Source organism: Dendrobates tinctorius, unplaced genomic scaffold (assembly GCF_039654945.1).
Source record: "Dendrobates tinctorius isolate UK_male_01 unplaced genomic scaffold, ASM3965494v1 ptg000209l, whole genome shotgun sequence".
Classification (NCBI taxonomy): domain Eukaryota; kingdom Metazoa; phylum Chordata; class Amphibia; order Anura; family Dendrobatidae; genus Dendrobates; species Dendrobates tinctorius.
Genome location: NW_027361876.1, coordinates 7,804,474 through 7,829,690, shown reverse-complemented (window position 1 = coordinate 7,829,690; position 25,217 = coordinate 7,804,474). Strand labels below are relative to the sequence as shown.

At 46.5% G+C, this 25,217-nt stretch overlaps 1 long non-coding RNA gene across 1 annotated transcript; it reads right to left on the bottom strand.

Moving 5' to 3' along the window:
• Positions 1–1,828: 1,828 nt before the first annotated feature.
• Positions 1,829–24,494, bottom strand: LOC141058072 (uncharacterized). The gene is made up of 3 exons (XR_012222088.1): positions 24,334–24,494; positions 23,518–23,608; positions 1,829–2,334 (listed from the first exon to the last, which is right to left on the bottom strand). It is a non-coding gene; the product is annotated as an uncharacterized lncRNA (long non-coding RNA).
• Positions 24,495–25,217: the final 723 nt, after the last annotated feature.

The window sequence follows — 25,217 nt, the reverse complement described above, 5'->3', positions numbered from 1 at the left end:
GTGAGGAGGGAAATGTAAGGTTTTAGGAAAAGGGGGAGGGGGTACAATTAGGAGAGGGGGAGGAAAGGGAAGGGAAGGGAAATGGGGTGACAATACAAACTAGAAAATGCCAAATATACATTTCCATAGCTTTGCATATGAAATGAATGCAGATTTAACTGTATAGACTGTATCAAACTTAAGTTTATATCATAAAGAAAAACTGTAGGCACTTAATGACAGGTATAGTAAAAAAAAAAAAAAAAGGGTTATGTGTTGACCAGATCTGTGGGAGTATTCCATCAGCCGTAACGTAGCGCAGGTGTCATTTATTATTTGAACAATAAAGTATATCTTTGGTTTAAGCTGTATCAGGAATTGATTTCCATTTGTCCTATTTCTTTGCGTGTTTCTTTAAGTTATTATTAGTAATAGCGAAGCGTAGTTCCAAAGAGTAGTGCGAAGAGATTTTCTCCAAAATATCTGAAAACTTTGGCACATCCACTTTTTTCCAGTACAATGCCAGGGAATTCCTAACCACCAGGAAAATATGTATTATAACAAACCTTATCGAAGCGTCGAACTCTTCAAGGTCAATGGAGAGAAGAGCGGCCTTTGGAGTTAACGGGTAATGCCTCTTGAGAAGGGAGTCAACATATATCGATACCTGTTTCCACAGGCTTTTAACTTTAGGGCAACTCCAAAAAATATGGAGAAGATTACCGTGTAGTCAGCAATTCCTCCAACATAAGGGTGAGTCCTTTTGGTCAATATGAGCTAGGCGAGAAGGGGTGTAATACCGTCTCGTGAAGGATCATAGAAATGTTGGACGAATATGAGTTTCTGATAGCGTTTTCCCATTGTTCGTGGTTAATAGAAATATTTAGTTCTGATTCCCACGTTACCATATATAAGTTTTTATGGAAAGTACTATCTTTATTTAAATAACTTTAAAGATTTTTGGTGCTCCATAAAAATTTATTATTAGGATTTTCTAATAATATAGCAATAATTTCTGCCTTCGGATTTTTGTTGTTTATAAAATTACGAATGCTATCTTTTAAAATTAAAAAGAACAAAGTCTTTGGAGGTTAGATTACATTTTTCTTTGACTTCTTTGAAGGGTATAAAATCCAGCCCATTATGCAAGTCTCTTACTTTTTTGATTCCCGGTTGCTTCCAATTATCCGGAAGATCGATTTTATAGATGGTAGTGAGCAAGGAAATTGGGAAGTTTGTTGTTAATTCTAGTTTGTTTCTTCTCTTGTTAGGTTTAGCTAGTATAGTCCAAGCGCTAGTCAACGCCTGGAAGATAGGAGATTTAGGATTAGGTAGGTGTGGTCTAAAAAGGTGATTAATAATTATGTCCTGTAGGGGGCAGTGATTATTAATCAAATCTTCTAGATGGGTCCATGCGGGAGAGTTATTTTTGTTAAACCAGTATGCACTATGTTTAACCAAACTAGATAAATAATAGGCTTTAATGTTGGGAAGTGCAATGCCACCATTATTTTTGGATTTATATAAAACGTCTGACACCACCCTAGCTTTCTTTTTTTTATAACTAATATCTTTCCCATCCAAGAGAGACCAAATTTTCCGAAATTTTTTAGAACGTTAACAATAATTTTTAAAATAAATTCCATATTTGAAGATATACTGTAGTTAGATCAAAAGTGGATTACTTCACTGCCATAGTAGCTGCCACTACTTCTCCCGCCCTGGTACACGCCCGAAGGCGAGTGTAATGATCAGAGGTCCGAATAAGATCCAGTGGGTCACAAACCGAGACTGAGGCAGAAATCCCAGAATTGTCTTTACTCAAATAGCAGATAAAGTAGAACTTATTATGTGAAGGAAACAGATTGAAATACCCTAATACAGTACACTCACTCAGCCGAAGTTGAATCACTATGCCAATCCAAGGGTCCCTGAAAAAGTGTATTACACTGGGATTTAAAATAAATTTACCTGTCAAAAGGTCGATTCAGGTACTCAGAGAACAGGTGTAATCGAATGAAGTGATATCAAGGGACCCCCCTGGGATGGCACACACTGAGTATAACCTACACAATCCTACAATAGCAATATATAATAATATAATACAAGGTTCTTAAGCGCTTTAACTAGGAATACCTGGGTATCTATGACTATGGTACCGTTAACCTGAGGTGAGTCTCCTCTCAAGCATATAGATTGCATTGGCTGCAGCCAGTCCCAAATCTTCGGCGCCAATCAGTTGCAGCAACACAAGGTTCCTCGTCTTGTCGGCGAATGCTGAGCCCAAACACCAGGGACTTGTAGTTCTGTAGCCTCAAGATGCCGTCTCTCCTCCCGTAGTCCTCCCGAATTCTCCTAGAAGCAATCCGCCTGGTTCTATTTAAAATATCTTTCCAATATTGCTTCCCAGCTCACCACAACAGGGACTCCACAGAGCTCCACAGTCACACAGCTCTCAGGAATGCTCTGTCTCTGATCCACAGCAAGGCCTCAGGCTTCCAAGATGAAGGGGTTAACACTCTCCACACACGCTGGCAGTGAACGGTCTCTTACAGGGTCTAATCTATTTTCTTCTCACAAGCTGCTCCACACACACAGTGTTTCTCAGGACAGTCTCTCCTCTTACTGAAGCTTTCCTTACAGCTCTATACAGCAAACACTAGGCCCCACCCCCCAGCACACACAGTTTCCCGGGCACTCGCAGCACTTGTGTCACGTGCCCAGTCCTGAGTGATGCGGCCCGCAGGCCGGTAACTAATACAACAGGAAGCGGCACGTGTAAATGTCCTGTGTGACACGACTCGCAGGCCGGTAACTGATACAACAAGACACAGAGGAAAAGGGGAAACAGATACAATGGTGGGTCCTGTGATAGGGAACGGGGACTTGGAGACCTCCTGCACTCCCCTGAGTCAGTGTCCCTAATGCTCCTAGCATTTCCTATGCCGGTTCCGCACCGGGTGACGATCAGGAACCTGTGACCCTAGCACACCCTACACCTATCCCTTGCTAGGGAGCTGGGTGGTGCAGGCACTGGCCCCACCGCTGCACTAATACACACCAAGGAAAAACACAAGCAGGGAGCACAACTTAGCTTTACTCTGTTGCACTTGCTCCTGGCAACAGAGTCCACCATCAGAATGCAGCTTTCCTCCTGAATAGCTGCCACCCCTCTGTCAGAGCGACATGGAAATCGCCTCTGACCGTGTCCAACACCTGGGTGCCACTTTAGCAACAGCGTCCAGCGCTAGACTGCCACCTTGGAGCCACAGAATCCAGCACCCAAGTGCAACAGTCCAGCAACCGAGTCCGGCACCTGAGTGCAGCTTTCCAGCGACAGAGTCCAGCAAACTGAGTGCAGCTCTACACCATAGATGCCACTCCACCAAGCTTTGCAGGCATTCTTCACTGGCACCATAGCTGCCACTCCACCATGCCCTCCAAGAACTCCTTGCTGACACCATAGCTGCCACTCCAGGACTCTCCTCCAGCTCCTTCCTTCACCCAGGCTTGCTTGAAACTGAGCACTATCACCAACAGTGATTATCACACCTTACACCCTTATATAGAGCAATCACTCCTGTTAGTGATCCCCATGAAATTACACTCACCACCACCGGGGGCAAACTAGAACCAAAAATACAGTGCAATGACCATACTGGCCACCGGGGGCAAAAACTATCAAAAACACCAGTGCAATGACCATACTGGCCACCGGGGGCAAAAACTATCAAAAACACCAGTGCAATGACCATACTGGCCACCGGGGCAAAAACTATCTCCAAGCACAGAGAAAAAAAAAGGTTATCAGTGCTTTTATCTAACATGATCCAGTAACGATCAGGACAACTTGCTCCTAGCTGCAGCAGGCATTCACTAAAGGGTCCTTGTGCGCTCCTAGTATAATCATAGTTCACCCTCTTCCACGCATCTGCGCCATCATGGATTTCTATGAATGCTGTGTGAGCTGCTTCCTTGAGCTTTTTTACCGGTACCTTTGGCCATAATCACGTGCCAACGGGTGTCAGTAGATGCAAGGGATATTCTGCATCTCTTATAACAGAACTACAGTATCGCAGTGGCCCAGTGGACTCTTATGCAGGCCTGTGTCATCAGAGCTCTCCTACTGCATGACTGCTCACATGTCTGGCCAATCCATGTCCCTCCTTCAGCTAAGTATATCAAATACTGGGCACACTCATGAGATTCTGATGCGAAAAAGTGATTTAATACATACAGTAGCCACTAGTTACAAACGTTTCAGGTGTGATAGACCTTCATCAGTGTATTAGGGTAACAATTGAGCAGACATGTGAGAATCTCACATGTGGTGGCATTGAGGAGACGATAGTCTTAATGAGGAATTTGGTAGGAGTGCTGACGGTCAGTGACTGCAGTAATAGCCAGAAGCAAAGCAGCTGCGCTGCTAGGTGTCCTATGACTCGGTTTCCGCCGCCTGTCTCCTCAACGCCTCCACATGTGAGCTTCTCACATGTCTGCTCAATTCTTACCCTAGTACACTGATGAAGGTCTATCACGACCGAAACGTTTGTAACTAGTGGCTACTGTATGTATTAAATCACTTTTTCGCATCAGAATCTCATGAGTGTGCCCAGTATTTGATATATATTCTAAAGGTTTGGGAACCTACTGACTGGCACCTCCCCCACTGGCTGTGCTAACATTTACCTATATACCTCCTTCAGCTAAGATCACTTGTAATGTCTGTATACTGTGTTGTGTCCTCGCCTGCCCAGGAGCTGTGGTATGATCAGACCAATCAGACCATATTCCTGCATGATCAGACACGGCCATTACACAGTACATAGCAGGGGCACATTTGTAAGATTATATCAGTACAGGAACATTTTTTTTAACAAATCTAATTGTGGAACTTAATAGTATTCCAAGATCTATTCAATAAAATGTACCAGTATATACTCGTGTATAAGCCGAGATTTTCAGCACTTTTTTGTGCTGAAAACGCCCCCTCTCGGCTTATATACAAGTCATTGTCCACAAAGTTAGCGGGGGAGGGGGAGCGGCGGAGCAGCGGCAGGAGTCGGCGGCTGTGACATCATACTCATCATCCTCGCGTCATCGCTGAACGTCCCTGCATCTCTGTTGTCCCGATGCAGCAGCTCTTCCCCTGTGCTGAGCGGTGACATGGTACCACTCATTAAGGTACTGAATATGCTCGCATCTTCACTCCCATAGGCATGGAGTGCATATTCATTACCTTAATGAGTGGTACCACGTGACCGCTGAGCACAGCAAGAGCTGCCGTGCCGAGACAACGGAGATGTTGGAGGACGGGGGAGGATGGAGGAGGATGGGGCAGCCGAGCGGAGCCATGCATACAAGATGGGATGGGGGGAGCCATGCATACAGCGAGAGGACCGGGGGCGCCATGCATACAACAGAGGGAGCCACACAGGACAGGACAGTGGGAGCCACACAGAGCAGGACAGGGAAAGCCACACATAGCAGGACAGGACAGTGGGAGCCACACAGAGCATTACAGGACAGGGGGAGCCACACATAGCAGGACAGGACAGGGGGAGCCACACATAGCAGGACAGGGATGAGGGGACAATACAAACCTGGCTTATACTCGAGTCAGTAAGCTTATCCAGCTTTTCAATGCAAAATTAGGTGCCTTGGCTTATACTCGGGTCAGCTTATACTTGACTATCTATATATATGATACTTTGTTCCTGGGACAAGCCCTTTAAGGCCTATTTCACACTAACGCTTTTCCTGTGCGTTGGCAGCCGCTAAAATGGCGGATAACGGATCCGTGGGCGATGAAACACCAACGGGAGCCACCGGACCGTTGGTGCGCCAGGATCCGCAGATTTCGGAATTTTAAAGGAACCACGGCTGAAAAGAAAAAATGACTACCGGCGATGTAGCGGTCAGAGGTGGCGAGATCTCGGCCGATGTCGCGGTGAGTGGAGGCGAGATCTCGGCCGATGTCGCGGTGAGTGGAGGCGAGATCTCGGGCCATGTTGCGGTGAGTGGAGGCGAGATCTTGGGCGATGAGGCGGTGAGTGGAGGCGAGAGAGAGGGAGAGAGAGATTTTATTATCCAGCAGTCAGATTGGATTTAGGGTTAAACATGTAGCAAAAGAGGAAAATACGGATCCGGACAACAAAAAAACGTTGCATTGTCCGTTCGGTGATCTCAGTGGACGCCAAAATTTCGGCGGATCCGCAGAAATACGGATGCAACGGACGATCCTCAGTCAAAATCCACCGATAATGAAAGTCAATGGGGAAAAAAACGGATCCGCCAAGATAAATGGCGGATCCGTTTTTTTGCAAATCGGCGGATTTTGACTGATGGTGACAAACGGATGTGTGAAACAGGCCTAATTCAAAAGATTACTAGAACACAAGGGACAGCTTGGGTTACACTAGGAAATCTAGTGGTAGCTCCATAATTTGTTTCCTCAGTTCACTGATATCAATTTTGGAAATTTTCTGGTTTTACTTGTGGAATCCCCTAGTAATATTCTTGGGACTTTTTTTGTAGCTGTATCTTACAAAAATTTCATTGCAACCTGAGGAAGGAAAGTAAAAACCCTGGGAATATTTCCTGGTATGATATATGCATATTAGGCACTAAAAACCCCTTAATAACCTGTACAGTGCTTACATCTCAAGAACCTGCCCGCAGAAAATGAGCTACAGTAAGTATGATATGCTAAACAATGCCCTTGCTTCACAAAACTTTACATGAGATGCCTACATCAAATAATAACATCACATGTACGTAAGTGTTAATGGAAATTGTTACATCAACAACCACTGCATGAACTCATTAACTATCTTTCCCACAGGGCCACCCACAGGCAAATTCCTCTTGTGTCTAATGGAAAATCTCTCTGTTTAGAACATTGCCCAAATGCCAGTGAGAAGCGCCAAGTGAATGGTAAGAACTGATTAAACAAGTTTATCATGTTTAAAGGTGCTCTTATTGTTTTATGTTGTCTGCTTTGTGTTGGGATTTCATTTATTTTCTTGAAGGTCATTTGATATAATGTGCCTTTGTCAAAATACTGCATATCCTGTCTTGAAACCTTATCAAATTTTAAGAAGTATCATGAAGCTCTTTGGGGCCTCATACACAATAGATATCTGGTCATTTGGCTAGTAGCAATCTCTGCCTTCTCCTCCATACACAAGAGCGCTCGCTCTGCTGAGTGCTCCTATGTTCTCTATGGGAGAGTGGCTGCAAGAGACCTCTAGTGGTGGCTTATCTCTCTAACTAGATGGAGGCCCGATGCTATCACATCGGGAGTGTGGTAATGTCACGATGGGGGCAGGCTTTGCAGTGTGGAGAATTTCTCCTCCTAATGTGCTCACCCACCTATCTACTCTCTCTTTCCCCATGTGCTGACTTCTCCCATCTGTGCTCTCTTCTTTGACCTGTCTACCCATGTGCTATCCCCCTTGTCTGCTGTCTCTCTCCTTCCTGTGCTGTGTTCTCCCCTCATGTGCTGTCCCATTTGAGCTGTGTACGGAGCATACCACATCTCCTGGGCAGGGGAGGAAGCAATTGACAATACTGACATTACAGCAGGAGATCGCAGAGGATACATTTTGTGAGATAAAATATTGTTTAAAAACAGCAGTGAAATATTTTACCTCACAAAAAGAATCCTCTGTGATCCCCTGCTGTAATGTCAGTATTGTCTTTTGCTTCCTCCCCTGCCCAGGAGATGTGGTATGCTCCGTACACAGTCAGACGCAGACAATTTTTAAAATGAACTTTCATTCGTGGGAAAACCCCTTTAATGTGACTGGCTTCCTCTGCCTGTAGACACGTCGCACATCTGCCGCTCGGATCAGCTGCATGATTCTCTGCACCTGCACGGAATTTGCGCAGGCGTAGTGCAACGGTGTTCCGCTGGTAGTACAAGAAGCTGCGTGATTGTGAGAGTGTGAGTGTGTGGTGCGTACGGCGTATAGAGTGTGTGTGTGTGGTGCGACTGTGTTCCGCTGGTGGTACTGTGCAATAGGTTGGTACCAGCAGCAGTTTCCATATTGAGACACCCATCACTTGGGTGCCCAATATGGCGGTCGGTGAACTTCCTCCGCTTGGAATTCTGGGATATGGTGAGATCTGAAGAGAACAGGAAATGAAAACATTACAAGGCAATTATATAAATAGAAATTAAAAAGGATCGGCAGTCCTTAATCGGTTTTACCAGATCTTTATCTACCCTGACATGATCTGTGATGGGTGAGTTGTAAAGCTAAAATAGGCAAGTTTGGCTAACTTTAGTTCAATGTGTATCGGGGCCTATACAGTCATGGCCAAAAGTTTTGAGAATGACACAAATATTAATTTTTACAAAGTCTACTGCTTCATTTTTTCTAATGGCAATTTGCATATACTCCAGAATGTTATAAAGAGTGATCAGCTTAACAGCAATTACTTGCAAAGTCAATATTTGCCTAGAAAATGAACTTTATCCCCCAAAACACATTTCAACATCATTGCAGCCCTGCCTTAAAAGGACCAGCTAACATCGTTTCAGTAATTGCTCCATTAACACAGGTGTGGGTGTTGATGAGGACAGGGCTGGAAATCAATCTGTCATGATTAAGTAAGAATGACACTACTGGACACTTTAAAAGGAGGCCGGTGCTTGGCATCATTGTTTCTCTTCTGTTAACCATGGTTATCTCTAAAGAAACACGTGCAGTCATCATTGCACTGCACAAAAATGGCCTAACAGGGAAGAGTATCGCAGCTAGAAAGATTGCACCTCAGTCAACAATCTATCGCATTATCAAGAACTTCAAGGAGAGAGGTTCCCTTGTTGCCAAAAAGGCTCCAGGGTGCCCAAGAAAGACCAGCAAGCACCAGGACCGTCTCTTAAAAGTGTTTCAGCTGCGGGATCGGGCTACCAGCAGTGCAGAGCTTGCTCAAGAATGGCAGCAGGCAGGTGTGAGTGCATCTGCACGCGCTGTGAGGCGGAGACTCTTGGAGCAAGGCCTGGTCTCAATGAGGGCAGCAAAGAAGCCACTTCTCTCCAGGAAAAACATCATGGACAGACTGATATTCTGCAAGAGGTACAGGGAGTGGACTGCTGAGGACTAGGGTAAAGTCATTTTCTCTGATGAATCCCCTTTTCGATTGTTTGGGACATCTGGAAAACGGCTTATTCGGAGAAGACCAGGTGAGCGCTACCACCAGTCTTGTCTCATGCCAACTGTCAAGCATCCTGAAACCATTCATGTGTGGGGTTGCTTCTCAGCCAAGGGAATGGGCTCTCTCTCAGTCTTGCCTAAAAACACAGCCATGAATAAAGAATGGTGCCAGAATGTCCTCCAAGAGCAACTTCTCCCAACCGTCCAAGAGCAGTTTGGCGATCAACAATGCCTTTTTCAACATGATGGAGCACCTTGCCATAAAGCAAAGGTGATAACTAAATGGCTCAGGGAACAAAACATAGAGATTTTGGGACCATGGCCTGGAAACTCCCCATATCTTAATCCCATTGAGAACTTGTGGTCAATCATCAAGAGACGGGTGGACAAACAAAAACCTTCAAATTCAGACAAAATAAAAGCATTGATTTTGCAAGAAAGGACTGCAATCAGTCAGGATTTGATCCAGAAGTTGATTGAGAGCATGCCAGGGAGAATTGCTGAGGTCCTGAAGAAGAAGGGTCAACACTGCAAATATTGATTTGCTGCATTAACTCATTCTAACTGTCAATATAACCTTTTGTTACTCATAATATGATTGCAATTATATTTCTGTATGTGATAAAAACATCTGACAAACACACATAAAAACCAGAGGCCAGCAGATCATGTGAAAATATAATATTTGTGTCATTCTCAAAACTTTTGGCCATGACTGTACAATACAGTAAGCTTCTAAGGCTGTGTGCACACGCTGCGGATTATGTGCGGATTCATCCGCGCGGATTTTGTTAAATCCGCAGGTGAAACCGAAGGTCAAAAGACCTGCGGTTTTACCTGCGGATTGCTCTGCGGTTTTGCCCTGCGGTTTTTCATCTCCTCAATGGAGGAGATGGCAAACCGCAGGAGAATCCGCAGAAAGAATTGACATGTCAATTCTTTCTGCGGATTGAAAACCGCAGATAATCCGCGCGGAAAATTCCGCACCGTCTGCACTGCGGTTTTTGATTCCCATAGGGAATCATGGTACTGTACACCGCAGCAAAAACTGCTGCTGGTCCGCAGCGGCCAAAACCGCTGCGGAACCGCAGCAAAATCTGCAGCGTGTGCACACAGCCTTAAGGAGTTGTCCAGTCATATGATAAAAATCTATACAGCAGAATTATGAATCCTTACAGCATGAGTGAAGTAAGTTAAGTCAGAATGGGGCTGGAAGTATACAAACCACATACTTATGGCCAAGTAACTGCCGACTCTTGGCAGCAATACCAGAGGAACCTGACAGCGTGCGGTGTACACACACACTATAAGAATACAGAAGTATGCAGTGACATATAGTGACTTTAGATTTTAGCAGATGACCGGAGTAACTCCTTAAATCAATTATACTATAGAAGCCCTAAAATAAATTAAAAAAACTTTGCACCCTGCTTATTAACACATTATACCAAGAAATAAATGTTAAAAAATATGTTCTTATGCACATAACTCAAGGCTGCACAGAGGCATGCAGGTCTTTTTTCGTTGCAATGCCTGTTCTACATTACAGTGGTATTTCGTTTCTAGGGAAGACTATTTCTGTAATATGTCATTGTGCAGAGACAGTATACAGTGAAACATGACTGTGCCATGGCCTACGGGCTTCTTAACATATGAAGTTACGATGTTTAATTTATTTTAGCAATGAAAAAACTTACACAAGTACGGTATATGCACAGTACAAAGAGAGAGGTTTATTAAGAATTGTCTATTGGACTTCTGTTTTGCTTGCTGTGTTTCCATAATTTACCATAAAGTAGCAATTTTGGCTTTAGTTTTTAAGCCAACCCCCCCAATTGGAGTGAAAAATGCTAATTTTTTTGGGATATTTTTAAAAAGGTCTTAAATCTTAATTTAGATCATTTTGGCTAGTTAAACACGCCCACTTTCGAACCCATATTTGAAATGTGGGATAGGAATGCAAAATTGTTGCAAATTTTTGTGCAACATTGATGTTCAACAAAATTTGCAATGGAGCAAAAGCTTTGCTATTTTCCCTTGCAGGAATTTTTTCTACTGTTTCTGTGAAATAATTGAGAGGATAATTGCTCGGAAGATGCTCAAGCAAAATGAACATGATAGAGGGCCTGCTGGGTTGGTACTTTATATTTATTGGTATATGCACTTGTCACTTTGCTATTTAGTACTTTGTTGGTACTAAATCATATGCTATTTTATATGTTTAGTCAGTTACAAGTCATTATATGTAATTAATCTCGTCAGGGCTGCCACTAGGAATTTCCGGGCCCCATACTGGCAAAAGTTTCGGGGCCCCTTTGAGACTCCACCCAGGCTCCAACCAGCCCTGCCCTCCAGCCCTCGAACTGTCCACAGCCCCGCCCTCCACCCCTCAAACTGTCCACAGCCCCGCCCTCCACCCCTCAAACTGTCCAGAGCCCCGCCCTCCACCCCTCAAACTGTCCACAGCCCCGCCCTCCACCCCTCGAAATGTCCACAGCCCCGCCCTCCACCCCTCAAAATGTCCACAGCCCCGCCCTCCACCCCTCGAAATGTCCACAGCCCCGCCCTCCACCCCTTGAAATGTCCACAGCCCCACCACTCTTTCTTGGAAAAACTCCACTGCTCACCAATCACACATTAACAGTTCCCATCTCCAGATCACACACATAGCCTGCAGCTCTTGTTTTGGCCAAAAGATTTTTTAAATCTGCCACCACGACAAGGTAGACTCTTTTGGCCGGGCCCTGCTCTACTCTAACCTATTAAACATTTGCTAAAATATCCAATACAATTTAGGTATATTTTTATTTATTTTTCAATTTTTAAAATGACCAATAATATCACATCCAAAGGGACAAATACCACTGCACCATGTCCAGTCCACATATTACCACCACATAGTGACCTATAATACCACATACAAGGAACAAATACAGCCACACCATGACCAGACCACATATTACCACCAGTGACAGAATAATAGCACATACAAGGGACAAATACCACCGCACCATGCCCAGACCACATATTACCAGCACATGGTGACTGGATACTACCATACTGATCATTAATAAAAAAAAACATAATACTATCACCATAAGTGCCATTATACACAGGAGATCTGTACTTAGCATGTAGTGTCTGTGTACAGGTAATATAGTGATTACTGGTGACATTGTACAAAGGCACTCTGTATATAGTGGATACAACTAATCCCTCATAACTAAATGAAGGGCAAAGAAGAAATCCCACTATGAATTTCAATTAAAAGATATATTTTTATTGAAGAAAATCCTAAAAACAATGTGAAATTGCAGCAAGATAGCCATGATAGAGGACACCAAACAAATGATTGTAGTAGGCTATAACGTCATGCAATGTGGTATAATGCAAATCAATGCACATAAGCAAATAGGGTTACCACATATCAATTATCCTTGGTAGTAAACAGTGAAAGGCTCTAATAGAGAATAATCCCCTAGCACAATAGCTTAATCAACATGATAAACCCCTGCTGCATAAGATATACCATTCAAATGCTGACAAAGCCCTAAAAATACCAATTAGTAGAGTTGTGCGACTTTTGGCTTTTTAGGGTCGAGTTTCGTTTCGTGAAACCCGACTTTTCCAAAAGTCGGGTCGAGCAAGATCGTCCGATTATAGGGAAAAGTCGGGGTCGTCCCGAAACACGAAACCCAATGTAAGTCAATGGGGAATAAAAGTCGGCAGTGAGAGGAGGACAGGAAGCACACCTACAGTGCCCATTTGAATGCCAAAAGCATCAATTCTTCTTACTTAAGCTTGTCAACCTTAATTAACTTCATAATACAAGTTACGCACTGAAAAATGGGGGTTATTTGGCTAAAGTTGTGGGGGGGGGGGCTGGCTGCAGGTTTTCATGTGCCCTGGGCGAAAGAGCGCCCCTTTAACACATACCACAACTCATCATGCTCCGATACGGCAGAGAAATAGCGGTATAGTACAATGAAAAATACTTCACTTTTTACATCTCATGACGAGGCCCATCTATTTCTCCATACAGAATCATTGGTCCCATATAATGTTTGAAACAGTATATGATGAGCTCCACATAATGCTACAGTATATGTTGGTCCCCATGGATGAAGCTCCACTGTCTTATGGGCCCAAATAATGCTCCAAACATAATGGGCCCCATTTCTAATGCTCTAGTGTATAATGGGCCCTGTAAATGCTGCTCCAGTGTCTGATGTCCACCTTTGGAATGTTCCAGTGTATGGTGGGCCCCATCTATCATTCTCCAGAGTATAGTGCTCCCCAAAAATTGCTGTCCCAACATTGAAAACAATCAAATAAGTCTCCTCGCTAGGGAATCCCTGTACTTCTCTGGACTCCTCGTCGTCCCCATCTTCCATCTCACTGCACAGTATTTCAACTTTGCAAGTGCTGTGATCCTGAGCAAGCAGGGGGGGCCCACTCATTGGCGACGGCACTGGCACAGGGCCCCTGATAGTACGGTGGTGTGTCTGATGGCGGGTGGGCCGAACCTGCACTTTCATCTGCAGCTTCCTCTTTGTCACCGTGTAAGATGGAACTGTATATGGGAAGGGTAACCTGAGTTTCATCAGGGTCAGATTCAGGTCGTGTAGCGTGCGAGGGGAATGTAGTGGTCTGGGTCAATGTACCAGCAGATTCATCGAGCAGTGGCTGGGCATCAGTGCACTTGTGTCGCCCCCAGGAGTACGGTCGCCACAGTGGCATTACCTTCTTCCTAGGGAGTGTGATGTCATGCTTGGGAGCAACGAACGATCTCTCTAGCAGGTTAACTGATTGGGCGGCGTTATTCCCACGAGTCATGACCCTCCAAACAGCGTTCATGAAGGCAAAGTGTTTGTTTTACGTGGGCAGTATGGTTGCAAAGCTGAACCTTAAAGGAATGTCCAGAAGGGCACCACCAGGAGTGGAGCCTACGGTTAAATTCGACTCCACCTGGGAAACCTCAACCATGCCAGCTACAGAACAGATGCACACATTGCAAGCTTAATTCCGTTAACGAACGAGACTCCGTCATGCCCCGCTGTCCGAGTCCGGCTTACTAGAGGTACACGTGAGGCTCTGGCACATGAGATTGGCCAATAACTGGTGTGTCATGCCCTTACATGTCCGTGGCTGCATGTGCGCTACACTGAAAAGGCCAGCGTTTGTCGCTTACAAGTGCAGATAACCCGCTGAACAACGTTAGTGATGGGGATCACTGATTACAATTATTACCCGCGAACAATGATTTCCCAGTAAGTGCAGGTCAACCGCAGTTCCGGAATTAGGCCTAACCGTCATTCCTGAAAAAATGAAAAACTTACGTGTGCAAACCACAGGTGCTGTAGCTTGCTTAACAGCTCGCCAGCCGTTCTCATGCCCAGTATGGATTACACGTGATTGCACAAAGGTGAGAAAGGGTACCGTATCCCCAGATAACATGTATGGATAGCGTACACATTCAAAATATATGTCTATACATCAGGAGGCAGGCTCAGATGGTGTTAGGCCCAGTATGGATTGCACGTGATTGCACAAAGGTTAGAAAGGGTACCGTATCCCCGGATAACATGTATGGATAGCGTACACATTCAAAATATATGTCTATACATCAGGAGGCAGGCTCAGACGGTGTTAGGCCCAGTATGGATTGCACGTGATTGCACAAAGGTTAGAAAGGGTACCGTATCCCCGGATAACATGTATGGATAGCGTACACATTCAAAATATATGTCTATACATCAGGAGGCAGGCTCAGATGGTGTCAGGCACAGTATGGATTTGACGGCCCAGACTACACAGCGGAGGAGCAGGGAGAGGTAAAGATTGCAAATGCTGGGGCCCTGCCCAAGCAAGGGGGGCCCACTCGTGGGCGTCGGTACTGGCACTGGGCCCCTCATAGTATGGCGGTGTGTCTGACGGCGGGTGTGCACCACCACCGTCAGAGACACTTGATTGCACTATGAAGGACCCTGTGCCAGTGCCCGCGCCCAAGAGTCGGCCTACCCACCTGTCCAGGGCAACGGCACTCGCACGGTGTCGTGCGCTAGGTGGTGACCCCGGCCATGGGGGGGGGGAGGCAGCACAGTTAGGGAGTTTTAGAAAGTGGCATATGTTGATGTTGGACATTCAGCTGATGCAAAAGGTGAAATAGGTCAAGTCCCAGGAAGAGGTGGACCAAAGCAAGCCATTTTTCTGTCACCCTATGTGTCATCAGGGGAAGGTGGGACAAAATCCTTGGAAACCCATGCGTGGTTCGTTTTAATGAAGGTTAGATCATCCACATTTTGGGTTGACAGACGGGTCCTTTTTTCTGTCAGGATTGATCCAGCTGCACTGAAGACTCTTTCCGATAGCACACTTGCAGCTGGGCAAGCGAGCTCCTGTAAGGCATATTGTGCCAATTCAGGCCAGGTGTCCAGTTTAGCGGCCCAATAGTCAAAGGGGAATGACCTGTGTGGGAGAACATCGATATGGGAGGAAAAGTAGTTTGTAACCATAGTTGACAACTGCTGTCTCCTGTCACTTTCCATCGATGCAGTATTACCAGTTGTGTGAGCGGTACTTGAAAAATCAGTCCACAACATTGTCATGAAACCCCTGTCTCCAATGCCACTTCTGCTGTGTGCACCACGAACACATCTGCCAAGCTGCCCCCGGCCCGTACGGCTCGTGTGAGAACCATCACCGCTGCTGTGTGCTGGGAATGCCTCAAGCAACCGATTTACCAGAGTTGCTTGTTTATTAGCCAATATTAGGTCAAGGTTCTCCTGTGGCATGATGTTTTGTAATTTGCCTTTATAGCGTGGATCCAGGATGCTGGCCAACCAGTAGTCGTCATCGTTCATCATTTTGGCAATGCGGGGGTCCCTTTTTAGGATCTGCAAGGCATAATCTGACATGTGGGCCAATGTTCCCGGTGTCAATGATGCACTGCGAGTGCTGGTTGGAGGAGCACTTTCTGGCAAATCCACATCCCTCCAGTCACGCACAAACCCTGTACCAGACCTTGCCACGCCAACATTTTCACTTGCCCCACAAGATGCATCCTCCTCCCCTAAGTAATCATCCCCATCATCCTCCTCCTCCTCCTCTTCTTCCTCCACCTCGTCCAGGAGAGGTCCCTGAGCAGACAATGGCTGAATGTCATCAAGGATTCCCTCCTCCTCTTCCTCCTCATCAACATTGGCTGCAGAAGCCTGCTCCTTAAGGTGCGTCAAAGTTTGCATGAGCAGACGCATAAGTGGGATGCTTATGCTTAGGATGGCGTCGTCTGCACTTACCAGCCGTGTGCATTCCTCAAAACACTGAAGGACTTTACAGAGGTCTTTCAGCTTCGACCACTGCACACCGGTCAACTCCATGTCTGCTCTCAAAGTGCCTGGCCGTGTATCCTCCCACAAATGCATTATGGCCTGCCTCTGCTCGCACAGCCGCTCCACCATGTGCAGGGTGGAGTTCCACCTTGTTGCAATGTCGATAATGAGGCGGTGGTTGGGAAGGTGGAGCAATCGCTGCAGCTTCTGCATACGAACGGAGTGTACAGGCGACCGGCGGATGTGCACGCACAGTCTTCGCACCTTCTGGAGCAGGGCTGTTAACTCCGGATAATTTTTGAGGAAGCACTGCACCACCAGGTTCAAGGTGTGAGCCAAGCAAGGTATGTGGCTGAGTTTTGAAAGGGCTATGGCTGCCACAAAATTACGCCCGTTATCACTAACTACCTTGCCTGCCTCAAGATGTACACTGCCCAGCCATGACTCAGTTTGTCGCTGAAAGTACTCGGCCAGCACCTCGGCGGTGTGTCTGTCGCCCAAACACATCATCTGCAACACTGCCTGCTGACGCTTTCCACTAGCTGCTCGATAGGGGGACACCTCGTGTGCAACAGTGGCAGCTGCAGATGGAGTGCTCGTACGACTGCGCTCTGTGGACGAGCTTTCGCTTCTGGAGGAGGAGGAGGGTCGAACGCCTACAGCCAACTGTTTCCTATACCGTGGGCTAGGCAGCACTGTCCCACCACCGCTGTCCCCTGTGGACCCTGCATCCACCACATTAACCCAGTGCACAGTGATGGACACGTAACGGCCCTGGCCATGCCGACTGGACCATGCATCAGTTGTGAGGTGCACCTTTCCGCTCACTGACTGCTTGAGTGCATGGACAATGCGGTCTTTCACATGATGGTGGAGGGCTGGGATGGCTTTGCGAGAGAAGAAGTGGCGACTGGGTAGGTCATAGCGTGGTACTGCATAGGCCATGAGTTCGCGGAAAGCTGCGCTTTCCACCAACCGAAAGGGCATCATCTCAAATGAGATTAGTTTGGCAATGTGGGCGTTCAAACCCAGTGTACGCGGATGAGAGACTGAGTACTTTCTTGACCTACTCATAGTGTCTGGGAGGGTGAGCTGGACTTGAGAGCTGCATATGGTGGAAGTAGCAGTGGACAGGGTGGACTGAGAGAGGGTTGATGATGGTGATGGAGTTGGTGTTCTTTCTGATGGCCTAGATTCAGTATTTCGTTGATATAACAGTGGGATTCCCTGACTGCTGTGGCCTTGCAACGACACCTCAACATTTGCTGCTGTGCTAACCGGTGGGCTTACAGTGGGGGAAACAATGTAGCGTTGCTGACTACCTTCGTTGTGATCAGTTGCACATGTGGCACTTGAGGTTTGGTGTTGTGTCCACGCTTGCAAGTGCATGCTGGTTAAATGTCTAAGCATGCAACTGGTATTCAAATTTTTCAGATTTTTCCCTCGGCTAAAGGTCTTTGCGCACTTCTTACAGATAACCTTGCCCTGATCATGAGGATTTTGTTCAAAAAAGTGCCACACTGCACTCTTCCTACTTTGGCAGACATTTTGCGGCCTAGCACGCTGTGATCTTTTGACCCTCTGGACAAGCTGTCCAGCAACTCTTTTGATGTTTGGAACCTGTCTTTGGAGTGCTCCGGGCCTGCCAGATAACAGCTGTTGCGATGTCGATGTCTGCTGTGGATGCTCCTCATCTGAGCTATTGGAAGCAGCACCCTCTTCCCCCAATGGATGCCAATCTGGGTCAACAACTGGGTCATCCATCACCTCCTCTTCTATGTCATGTGCACCTTCCTCTGTGTCACCGTGTATGGTGGTATAGTGTGCGGGAAGGGGCACCTGAGTCTCATCAGGGTCAGAATCTGGCTCTGTACACTGCGAGGACAATGTAGTGCTCTGAGTGAATGTACCAGCAGAATCATCCATCAGCGGCTGTGCATCAGTGCACTCCATGTCAGATTCATCTTGGCCTGGGTAATTCACCATTTCACTTGATAATCCAGGCATGGTATGTGAAAACAGCTCCATGGAGTAATCAGTAGTATGGCCTGCGTCATCCTTCAATCTTGGTTGGGGTGAAGGACACAAGGAAAGGTGTGGTTCATGAACATGAGCCTCCAATGACGACTCAGTGCTTTTACTTTTTACAACTGAAGAAGAGGAGGCGATAGAGCTGGAGGCTGAGTCAGCAATGTAAGACAAAACTTTTTCCTGATGCTCTGGCTTTAAAAGCGGTTTGCCAACTCCTAGAAAACTAAGCGTTCGAGGCCTTATGTAGCCAGACGATGACGCAGGCTCAACACCTCCTGCATTCGGTCCTATTTTGCTCTTGCCACTACCATCAGATCCACCACCAACACCATCATTGCCAGCTGCCAACCCCCGCCCAATTCCACGGCCTCTTCCACCAGCCTTCCTCATTTTTGGTAGAAATGTAGACAAAATCCAACAAACTATATAGTAATGTAAAACAAGGTACAAGGTGTCTATAGGACAGGGGAGATTTTGAATTTCTGCAGACACTTGTGGACACTGGACACTTTTGGATTGTGTGAGGCCCACTGAATATCTGAGCGCTCTGTCACAGGCTCGATGGCACAGCTGTGACCAAAGTGACTAGAGGATAGGGAGATTTTGAATTTCTGCACACACTTGTGGACACTGGACACTTTTGGATTGTGTGAGGCCCACTGAATATCTCAGCGCTCTGTCACAGGCTCGATGGCACAGCTGTGACCAAAGTGACTAGAGGATAAGGGAGATTTTGAATTTCAGCAGACACTTGTGGACACTGGACACTTTTGGATTGTGTGAGGCCCAATGAATATCTGAGCGCTATGTGACAGGCTCAATGGCACAGCTGTGACAAAAGTGACGAGAGGATAAGTGAGATTTTGAATTTCAGCAGACACTTGTGGACACTGGACACTTTTGGATTGTGTGAGGCCCAATGAATATCTGAGCGCTATGTGACAGGCTCGATGGCACAGCTGTGACAAAAGTGACGAGAGGATAAGCGAGATTTTGAATTTCTGCAGACACTTGTGGACACTGGACACTTTTGGATTGTGTGAGGCCCACTGAATATCTGAGCGCTCTGTCACAGGCTCGATGGCACAGCTGTGACCAAAGTGACTAGAGGAGAAGGGAGATTTTGAATTTCTGCACACACTTGTGGACACTGGACACTTTTGGATTGTGTGAGGCCCACTGATATCTGAGCGCTATGTCACAGGCTCGATGGCACAGCTGTGACAAAAGTGACTAGAGGATAAGTGAGATTTTGAATTTCAGCAGACACTTGTGGACACTGGACACTTTTGGATTGTGTGAGGCCCAATGAATATCTGAGCGCTATGTGACAGGCTCGATGGCACAGCTGTGACAAAAGTGACGAGAGGATAAGGGAGATTTTGAATTTCTGCAGACACTTGTGGACACTGGACACTTTTGGTTTGTGTGAGGCCCACTGATATCTGAGCGCTATGTGACAGGCTCGATGGCACAGCTGTGACCAAAGTGACTAGAGGATAAGGGAGATTTTGAATTTCAGCAGACACTTGTGGACACTGGACACTTTTGGATTGTGTGAGGCCCACTGATATCTGAGCGCTATGTGACAGGCTCGATGGCACAGCTGTGACAAAAGTGACTAGAGGATAAGGGAGATTTTGAATTTCAGCAGACACTTGTGGACACTGGACACTTTTGGATTGTGTGAGGCCCACTGATATCTGAGCGCTATGTCACAGGCTCGATGGCACAGCTGTGACAAAAGTGACTAGAGGATAAGGGAGATTTTGAATTTCAGCAGACACTTGTGGACACTGGACACTTTTGGATTGTGTGAGGCCCAATGAATATCTGAGCGCTATGTGACAGGCTTGATGGCACAGCTGTGACCAAAGTGACTAGAGGATAAGTGAGATTTTGAATTTCAGCAGACACTTGTGGACACTGGACACTTTTGGATTGTGTGAGGCCCAATGAATATCTGAGCGCTATGTGACAGGCTCGATGGCACAGCTGTGACAAAAGTGACGAGAGGATAAGGGAGATTTTGAATTTCTGCAGACAATTGTGGACACTGGACACTTTTGGATTGTGTGAGGCCCACTGATATCTGAGCGCTATGTCACAGGCTCGATGGCACAGCTGTGACAAAAGTGACTAGAGGATAAGGGAGATTTTGAATTTCAGCAGACACTTGTGGACACTGGACACTTTTGGATTGTGTGAGGCCCACTGATATCTGAGCGCTCTGTCACAGGCTCGATGGCACAGCTGTGACCAAAGTGACTAGAGGATAAGGGAGATTTTGAATTTCAGCAGACACTTGTGGACACTGGACACTTTTGGATTGTGTGAGGCCCACTGATATCTGAGCGCTATGTCACAGGCTCGATGGCACAGCTGTGACCAAAGTGACTAGAGGATAAGGGAGATTTTGAATTTCTGCACACACTTGTGGACACTGGACACTTATGGATTGTGTGAGGCCCACTGAATTTCACAGCGCTATGTCACAGGCAGAAATTGGCTAGTGTATCACAAACTACAAGGTGTATGTAGAATTGGGCAGAATAGGAATCTCCCTTGAGTGCAGGTCTGTAAGAACGGAACATGTCCTCGTTTTATTCTCACAGAGTGACACACTGATAGCTTCACTGTGGCTGTGATAACAGCCATTACACGGTACTGTGTGAGGAGCGTACACCGCTGTATGGTGTGAAAAAATGCACACTCAGTACCTCAGCAGGACAAAAAAAAAAATTGGGATTGCTTTTAAAAAAGCAGTTTGCGGAGCAGTGGGTAAACAGCAATGTAGGAATGTCAGGAAGCCTTAGAAGGCAGCCCAACAACCAACACCACTGATACACCACTATATAGCCTCCCCTTGCACTGCACACACAGTGACTGATGTGTTGTACAGGCAAAATCGCTAGCAGCAGAAGCAGTTTTTTTTTCTTCTCAGCAGGACAAAAAAAAAAATTGGGATTGCTTTTAAAAAAGCAGTTTGCGGAGCAGTGGTAAACAGCAATGCAGGAATGTCAGGAAGCCTTAGAAGGCAGCCCAACAACCAACACCACTGATACACCACTATAGGGCCTCCCCTTGCACTGCACACACAGTGACTGGTGTGTTGTACAGGCAAAATCGCTAGCAGCAGAAGCAGTTTTTGGTGTCTTCTTCCCTGCCTAATGCTCTCCCTACAAAATCAGCAGCAGCAGCAGCTCTCCCTATTCTGAGATCAACATGAGTAACATGGCGGTCGGCGTGCACGCCCTTTTATACCCCCTGTGACGCCCCCCAAAGCAAGCCAATCACTTGCATGCCCTTCTGAAAGATGGTGGTGACCCGTGCCTATGTCATCACGTTGCCCACAGTGTCCGTGGATCCTGATTGGCTGAAAAAGAGCGCAAAACAAACTTTTGAAACGCGACTTTGGCACGTAAGTCGCCGACCTCGTGGCCGACCTCATCCTAGGGTCGGGTTTCGTTTCATGAAACCCGACTTTGCCAAAAGTCGGCGACTTTTGAAATTTTTCGACCCGTTTCGCTCAACTCTACCAATTAGCCATAACATGAGGTTAACAATGACTAAGCTCCGTTACTGAGGACCATGATACAGTCCATGAATAAGCCAAAATAGAAATTAAATTGCAAAAAAGAGCCAAAATTGATATCTACCTGTGGCACAGGATCATAAGGTGTCCCCACACCCCGACGCGCGTTTCGCCGCCAGCTTCTTCCGGGGGTGTCACTCTGTATATAGTGTATAGTGTCATTGAACAGGTAACTATCAGGATCCTGTCAGTGCTGGCAGACTGCTACGGCTGAGCAGGGTTACTCAACCAGAGTACGGGAGGGCCCGGGGTCCGAAACTGCAGGGAAAGTTCCGAGAACAGGACCAGCGACACTAAAGGTAGACAGGAGTACAAGGACCTACGATCGTGTGACCACAGTGAGCGGGGCTTAGCGTCCTACTGCTGGAGATGACTGTAGGATTCTACTACAGGGATTCTGTAATAGTGGCGAGGGAAATGCAGGTCAGACAAAGAGGGGGTCATACAGAAAGGGTGGCGCGGTACCAGAGGGTCAAGCAGAGAGTAGTCAGAATGTAAGCCAAGAGTCATACACGGAGAGGGCAGTGCGGTACCAGAGGGTCAAGCAGAGAGTAGTCAGAACGTAAGACAAGAGTCATACACAGAGATAGCAACATAGTACAAGAGGGACAGGCAAAACTCGTAACAGGAACAAAACCGGATCAGAACCAAACAAGCATAAAGTATCACAGTCACAAAGCACACCAGGGTCATACACGCACTCGGCCAAGGGTCTGAGTATAAGCGACAAGGAATGAACCCACAATGAGGCTATAAAAAGCTTTCCAGAATCTTAGAGTGAGGCCGTCCACATTAACCTCTGAACTACCTAATCCCACAGGCTGAGCAAACCATGAGAGTACCCTCCTCTCAACGGAACCCCCAGGTTTCCCAGGATGCCGGGCATGAAACTCACGAACCAGACGATCAGAGTGTACTGACCTGGCTGGTACCCATGACCGCTCCTCAGGACCGTACCCCTTCCAATATGCCAAATACTGCAAAGAGCCCCAAATCCGCCTGGAGTCCACAATATGTTGTACCTCGAACTCCATATGTCCCTCAACCAAAACTGGAGAAGGAACAGTGTCAGTACCTTCCCTCACCGACCCCAAGGGTTTAAGTAAAGACCTGTGAAAAACATGATGGCGTTTTAAAGAGGGAGGAAGACGGAGGCGGTAGGTTACCGGGTTCACCACTTTGATGACCTCATAGTGGCCAATAAATTTAGGCCCCAGTTTGGCGGTATCACAGTCACAAAGCACACCAGGGTCACACACACACTCAGCCAAGGGTCTGAGTATAAGCGACGAGGAATGAGCCCACAATGAGGCTATAAAAAGCCTCCCAGAATCTCAGAGTGAGGCCGTCCTCACTCACCTCTGAACTACCTAATCCCACAGGCTAAGCAAACCATGACAGTAACACACTGACTCACCAGTGACGTTTCTAGGTAAAGTCCTTCATCTTTGCTTTTCATCTTTCATCCAGCACAGACCGCCATCACGCCTTCCAGCCAGGGCTCATCTCTGCAGGAAATAACAGTTATCTAGAACTCCACTTGCAGAACACAATACTTAATTTTTTTCCCAACTTCTACATTACACCAGATGAAAAAAAAAGGTGACATAGCGTCTCTCTGCACAGTAACAGAACCTCCCCCGATTTAACAGTATCCTCAAAAAAATAAAATAAATACATCACTGCAGTAATAATATCCCTTAATTAGCCCCTATGGTAATCATATCCCCCATCCTGACCCCCGGGTGTCTCATTCCTGGCTCCAGCCATATTTTCTCTCATCCTACCCTCATGCATATCCATTCTGCCCCCATATGATCTCCCGATCCTGCCCCATCTGTCTACATCGTATCCATCCTGCCCCATGATCCTACACCATGTCTCCCATCCTGCCCCCTGTGTCTCACATTCCGCCCCCTCCTGTGTCTCACTGTCACATTCTGCCCTCTCCTGTCTCACTGTCACATTCTGCCCCCTCCTGTCTGCCACATTCTGCCCCCTCCTGTGTCTTACTGTCACATTCTGCCCCTGTGCCTCACATTCTGCCCCCTCCTGTGTCTCACTGTCACATTCTGCCCCCTCCTGTGTCTCTCTGTCACATTCTGCCCCCTCCTGTGAGTCACATTCTGCCCCGTGTCTCGCATTCTGCCCCCTCCTGTGTCTGACTGTCACATTCTGCCCCCTCCTGTGTCTCACTGTCACATTCTGCCCCCAGAAATTTGCATTCATTTACCTTCTGACTGAGCACTCCACCTGTTAGCTGCAGGCGTTTTTAATCAAACCAGGGCCATTTCCCCTCCACAGATATATAGACTTCAGTCCTAACAGAGGATTTTTCATAGGTTCCCATTCAGATGGAGACTGCAGTCTTAGTGAGGATTGGCATAGAATAGGGACCTGGAAAATGAGAAATGCCTTAACGGGGTTTCCAGGTACACATAACTTGGCCATTTTTTGCGCTAAAGTTTCTCAATTTTTCATTTTTCAAATTTTTCATATTTCTAATGCAGTAATGCAATTTATTATTCATTTTTTATGTTTGCATGGTTTGGCGTTACAGTGTGCTTCATTTTTTGTTGAATATATATGAGTTGGTGACTCTAGGTAAAGCACATGTTCACACTATGCTTATATTTGGATGTGACGGTCAGTTTTTGAAATTTGCATTCATTTACCTTCTGACTGAGCACTCCACCTGTTAACTGCAGGCGTTTCTAACAGAGGATTTTTCATAGGTTCCCATTCAGATGGAGACTACAGTCTTAGGCCTCTTTCACACATCCGGTTTTAGGCTGGAGTCACACTAGCGATTAAATCGGACGAATGCAATGCGTTAAAAATCGCATTGCATTCGTCCCAATGTTATTCTATGGTGCTGCTCCCATCATGCATTTTTTTATCGGATCCGTTCCTCGGACCGAGACAATCGCAGCATGGATGACAGACGGATCCCTGGACAAGAATTCTTTGTGCAATTTCGTACCGTTAAAATGGGACCGATTTTTTTATTCGTTGTGTGTGACTCCAGCCTTAGGGTTCCGGCGGCGTGCGGCGAAAAGCTGTGCCGCCGGAACCGGCCTGTAGCGGTGACACCGGATGTGGATGCGTCGCCGGATG